This window comes from Lepisma saccharinum, chromosome 1 (genome assembly GCF_977018435.1).
Source record: "Lepisma saccharinum chromosome 1, izLepSacc3.1, whole genome shotgun sequence".
Classification (NCBI taxonomy): Eukaryota; Metazoa; Arthropoda; class Insecta; order Zygentoma; family Lepismatidae; genus Lepisma; species Lepisma saccharinum.
In genome coordinates this window covers 122,401,112-122,407,632 of record NC_139229.1, presented here as the reverse complement: position 1 = coordinate 122,407,632, position 6,521 = coordinate 122,401,112, and positions in this window count along the sequence as shown.

Genomic DNA, 6,521 nt, shown 5'->3' with positions numbered 1-6,521 from the left:
GTATCGTTGTATTTTCTAAAGTCGACATAAGAAGTTTGGGTAGGGTGCGTTCGATTATGTTTTCCAATACAGAAATGATAACTATTGGTCTGTAGGAACGGGCATCTGATGGTGGTTTATTCGACCCTAATATAGGAATGTGTTTGCAGGTGTTTTCCATTCTGTCGGTATACTACCACAGGTATATATTTTATTGTATATAGAAACTAAAATATGAAATATCCTTTCAGGAAAGTTCTTTATAGCTTGGTACGGAATGCCATCCATACCTGGTGCTGAATTTTTAACTCGTTGGAGTATATTATGTAGTTCTCGGACAAACACAGCTGGAAAATCTCTTGTAAATGTTTGTTGTGGAACCAGAGAAGGTTGATATTCTATGTTCACTGTAGGAGGCGCAATCATGGGGAAGGAAAAGTCACTTTGCCATTTTACTTTCCTTTGCACTCACTTTGGCAAACCACTGTGTTTCTCTTATTAAGATTAACCCTCTTTATGATGAATAACAGAGACAGGCACACACAGAACGTGTAGGTTTGATCCGGTTTAGGAGCGTCGGAAAGAAGTTTCTATTTGTAGCTAGCTGAACATTTCCTTTTCGCTTAATTTATATTCACATCACTATTCTATATTTTTCACTTACCACCGATTTGTACCAAGCACAAAAGTAAGAAGTATATGTTACGCCGTTGTGGAACGAGTAAACAACTAAATTGGAATGATTGATCGATTTGTTAATCACTTGATAAATTACCTCATTTCTTAATATTTTTTAACTCTATTTAATTTAGAGACTATACCAGATGAACACCTCTTCAAAAATTTACTCAATATTCTTCATCAATCTACAAGATAAAGACTGCATATTCTATGTGAATGATTAACCTAATTTCACAATTTGTCTCTTTTAGGACTCGCCAAATACTCATGCAGGCTATTATAATAACTACCTGTATCATGCGACAAGTAGCGGGACTACATGTCATTAATTCTGGCAAGGAGGAAGCAAGTCTGGAAGGACTCTACGATAACCTTATTGCATGGCATCTTCCCGTGGAGACATGTGTGTTCAGAGATACAAGTTCACGTGTCCATCATCGCAGCATCAGAAGTGATGATTATTATAAGTATAGTCCAGTCATTTTGCAGAGAGAACCTTCAACTGAATCTATAACATTATACGATCAGTATCTGAAGGCTATGGACGAAGGATGTCGTGTTTTCTTTCTCTCTCCGTCCAATATTACTAAATCTTTCCTTTCAATTCAGAATGCTACAATACACACAGTAATGAGACAGAAATCCAGATACTTCATCATGTATCAAGATACAACAACGCACTTAAACAGTTTGATCACCAATAAGTGGATGAAATTCTTTCCGAACATATACGCAATAGTGCCAGTACATAGAGCATGTAAAAATTTTCTTAAGATGTATAACTTGATGGCTCCAGTTCTTGGTGATAACCTACAACCACAAAAGTTCCAAGTCATCAACACTTGGAATGGTGAAAAATTCACGAAAATAATTAATCGAATAGACGTAGCACTCAGTTTAAGTGGCAAAGTTATAAATACAGTAATAAGTCCAATTGATCCGTTCACCATAGTTGACGGAAATAACTTAGACGGATCAGAATACAGACTTTTTACAGAGTTTTCCAAGAGACAGAACTTCACAAGTGAGTTTCAAATCTCCAGCATTAACTGGCTTTCATCCTCAGAGAATGATTCGTCCACGTCATACTATGGAATGCTCCAAAGTGGAGAATTTCATTTTGGTATACCCAGTTCATGCTTCTGTGAGTTCAATGAGATGTTTGACTTATCCGTCGCCTTTACTTCCTTGAAAATGTTGATCCTTACCCCAGAGTCAAGACGCATATCCAATATTGCTGCAGTATTTACACCTCTTAGCGAAGTGGTGTGGTATTCTATAGTGGGATATGTTATCATCACTTCATTTACTTTTTATATATTTTCCTGGATTCCTAAGATTTTGTACAAAACTACTGAAAGAAATCCATATCTGCAATACGGATATTCTCTACTCAGATCTATCAATATTGTAGTTGGTTCGGAAGTACCAGCTCATTCAGCAATTACACAACTCATCGTATGGCTTCATGCAGTGTCAATGTTGCTAATAACTGCCTACAACTCCAATCTCGTGTCTTTCCTCACTTTTCCACTATACGAGGCACCAATAAACACTCTAGAGGAATTTGTAAATTCTGGGTTAAGCTGGGGGCTTTATGATCCTGAATGGATTCCCATGATGGAAGAATATGCAGATCCAGTTAGAAGTTTAATAATCAACAGGCATATCGTAGTTGATGAGAAGACTCTGCCTTATCGAATAGAGCATGAAAGAATTGCCCTTATTGCGTTTCAGGAGCCGTTAGGTTCAGTGTGCAATGAACGTTTTTTCCCGAAGAAAACAGTCTGCAGACTACATGTAATGAAAGAATGTTTGGCCGAAACGTATGCCAGTTTTCTGCTACCTAAGCCATCTTTTCTTGCTGGACATTTGGACAAGTTTCTGGGCCGAGTCAGAGATTTGGGATTAGCAGATAAGTGGAATCATGACGTTGGCCTATCACAAGGGATTTGTTTCTTGTGTGAAGGCGCTCATAAAGAAACCTCTAATTCGTTACGCCCTCTTTCGGAGGATGATTTCATTGGAGCATATCTTTTGTTAGGAGCAGGATATTTCTTATCCTTTCTGCTATTTATACGTGAATGTATGTGGAGAAAATAAAGTTGTGAAGTTTCATGTTGCAATGACATAAAAATCTCTAGTACATTCTGAGAATATTTAACAATGTTACGATTTTATTTAAATTATAATAGGGAAACTGAAATATGAAGAATATTATTGATGTTTCCAAGTGTGTGTCTGTGTGTGTGTGTGTGTATATGAACACCCATATGAAAACAGGTCGCAATTTATCCTTGTATTACCACAACGCCACCTGATACAGAAACCTAGGGACCACGAACGTAGAGGTATCAGTTTATGAGCAGTTGAACGGGTTGTATATGAAGATTGTGTTACCAGCCGAATGCCATTATGTTCGTCCTATAAAACTTTCAAGATGGCATGATCATTTGAGGGCACCTAGCTGGGGCCTTTAGCTCACCGACAAAGATGGGCGGATGTTGAAGTGGATGGTAGCCAAGAGCACAATACAACGGTGTCTCGGATACCTTAGAGATGAACCCCGTATCCAGGGCCATGTACAACCAAAACTATCCAACGGAAACTGTATGCTGGGAACATTCCAAAACCATTTATGTCACCGCGTAATGCTGTCTAGAGTCGAAAATGTAATCGAAGCCACAGAGGCTGGATACAACAGCAGTGGGGACAGGTCATCTGGTCTGACGAACATGCATTCACATTATTCTAGACAACCACGCGTGTTTGGGTGTGCAAAAAGCCTTTCATTTTGACTGCCTCCTTCCTACTCTTAAGCATGGAGGAGGTTCTATGATGGTGTGGGGAGCGATATTTTGGTGTGGTCTTGTACCATTTGTAGTCCTCGATTTGGAGATCACAGTAGAGGTATATCGCAGCATTCTGGGTCAACATCTCCATCCTATGATACAGACTGTTTTAACCGGAGAACGACCTGTGTCTAAAGAAGACAATGTCCTCATTCACACTCCTCGGTGCACCAAAGCATTGTTCATGAGCACGACGATAAAGTAGAACATCAATTGCCTGATCTTAACATAATTGAACATTTGTGAAATGTTTTGAAGTATTCTAGGTTTCAACCTCCAGCCACACTTTCTGAATTGGACAATTTTGCACGAGGAATGAATGCGTATTCTCTTCAACATGGTACACAATCTACATTTGTACACCCCACGTCGGATAGAAGCTGTAATTTCGGCCAACGGTGGGTCAACTTCCTACGAGTAAAGATGTTTGTGTCATATCAGGGTGTTCATATTTCTTTGTCCACCACCTGTATACACAAACTCACACATACATGTACATGTGTGTGTGCATATATATATATATACACACACAAAACCTTGGTTACTTGGTTTTGAAATTGTTATTCTACGAAGATAGCGATGACGTCCGTTATACCGCACCAAGGTGCTGAAGTTGATATTTGCTGAACGGATAACATTTTCACTTTTACAGTGCCTTCTCTGTCGAGTCTTCCGTGAAGCGGCAGCTAACACGCCGGGCAGTGGGAGGACGTCTCCCAGCATTAAGACCCACAGCTTTACACTTCTGAACTAATTTAGGTAATCAGGGTCTCTTCTTGATAGGAAGCGAAGGGTAAAACGCTGCTTACTGGGGAGAAACTAGACGACGTTGGAGCACGAGTGGTACTCACTTTTCAAAAATCCCTCCGACGCATTGCACAAGGAACAGACATTTGCATGACGTCTGCATGGTGAGTTACAAAACTTTCAAACCTGAAGAATTGAAAGAAAACTTCAGGAGAGAATTTGAAGTAATTTCGGAAGAGGGACCTGCGTGTGTTACTGAAAATTTCCTAAATATATGCCGTAAATGTGTGGACATCATTTCCAACAACTCTTGTACCAAGGTACGTGCTCTTCTTAATTGTAACTGTCCGTGTAATTGTAGGAGCTTATTTTATTACAAAGCTAGCGGTTCCATTTACACGGATGTTGCATCCATTTTGCCGGCAGACGCGCTCTCGCTGCCCGGTGTAATAGCCGCCGCTCCGCGGAAGACTCTGCCGTGAAATGCACTGTACAATATTAACGCTAATTGTACAGTAAAACATGGGTTTCACTTATAATTTATAGTATGGTGGAACTTCAAATTTTCATGCGATATTTATGTCCTACATGTTATGTGCTCTTAAAAGAAGAAAACAGAAATTCCAATTGTATCACAAGGAACCGATGTTAAGATGGAGGATTTATTTACTTCTCCGAGTCCAGAAAAAGCAATGCCATCAGATTCTTCTTGTGTGGAATATTTATACAAACTTATCAGAGTTAGTATGGTACTGTAAATGTAGTACTATGTTACTATATGTAGTAGTTTACTTAACCAATAATATTTTTGTTGCACTATTAATAAAGTGTTTACTTATCCCTGGACAGAAGTGTATTTCTGAAAACTTAAGGTTTCTTTTTGGTGAAAATTTGTGTAAGTTCACGGATCGCAAATTCAATTTTTGTATCTTGATACGACCTCTCGGTGGAGCTTTGGTGCGGGCAGCAGGCTCTCTAATATTTTCCGCTCTCTACATGGCAGTGAGTACTTGGAGTAGCAGGTTTGCGTAACTCAACACCGAACGCCAAGTAGTTTTATATTATTCACAACCAGTGTTTGGAAGTAACTAGTTACAAGTAACAGTTACTTTTTGAAGACACACTTTCCTCTCAGACAGTTGGAAGCTGTGTTTAGCGATAGTCTCAAGCAATACCCTATTCCTGTAACTGCCAGGCAAGCGTCAAGATCACCCGCCGAAGTGATGGTCAAGGCATAGATAAAGGAACCAAGGGTTCAAGGACATCCTCCCCTCATCCCGTTTCTCTGTTCATGGAATTTCATTTTCACAATGATGAGTGGTCACCCACCGCAGAACGTCTATTTGCATGAATGAGTGGAACAATAATAGTACGCGGAAAATAGCCTACATGGAATTTCTTTCCCGAATACAGTAGTCCTTTACGAAATCATTTTTAAGAACAGTGAAATAATGCAACACGCATATAGCAAAAGAAAGAAGAGAAAGAATCTTCTGCATGAGGACTAAGAGGTAAGTTTAGAATGTAATTCTTGGCTTCATTGGTAACGTATAAGCACTTGACATTTATTTCTCTCTGTTACACTCTTTACATGCCCCAACACACCCCACCCCCTCCCACCTGTGAAAATATAATTTTGTAGCGTGTAAGTTCTTGAAAATTTAAATATATTCAATAAAACAGTAAATATGTAGCTTCTTTTGTAGCAACAGTATGGCACATGTTTATTTCTTCTTTCTGGGTAAGAAGAATTGAACGAACTAACAAGAAGTATTGAAACAAATTGCACTTTTATCTCATGACACAAACAGGGCATATAAAACTGATAAATTCAAATTTAAATTGTAAATATTGAAGACTTTTGTGGGGGAGGGAAGTGGAGTGAGGCGTCTGAACCCTTGTGTACTTGTGCCATTCAAGAAACTTACTTACCTCAGAAGGAGGAGTGGGGTTTTGCAGTTACTTTATCATTAAATTTCAAGAAACAATTTTCTTATTGGTTCATTGCCTCCATTATTGTTTACATGTGTGCAGATATAGCTACAAGAATTACCATCATTAATAACAAATATGAACAAATTATTGCGCACACATACTTTATAATTCACTAAAGCTCATAAAAAATATTAATGTTACATCAATGCTTTCTTCGTTTACATAAATGCAGGTAAGTAGTAATTATTAATTATAAAAATTACCATATTTGTTATTCGCTTGAGTGTCATGTCGGAACACATATCCTAATTAAGGGGGAGGGGATGA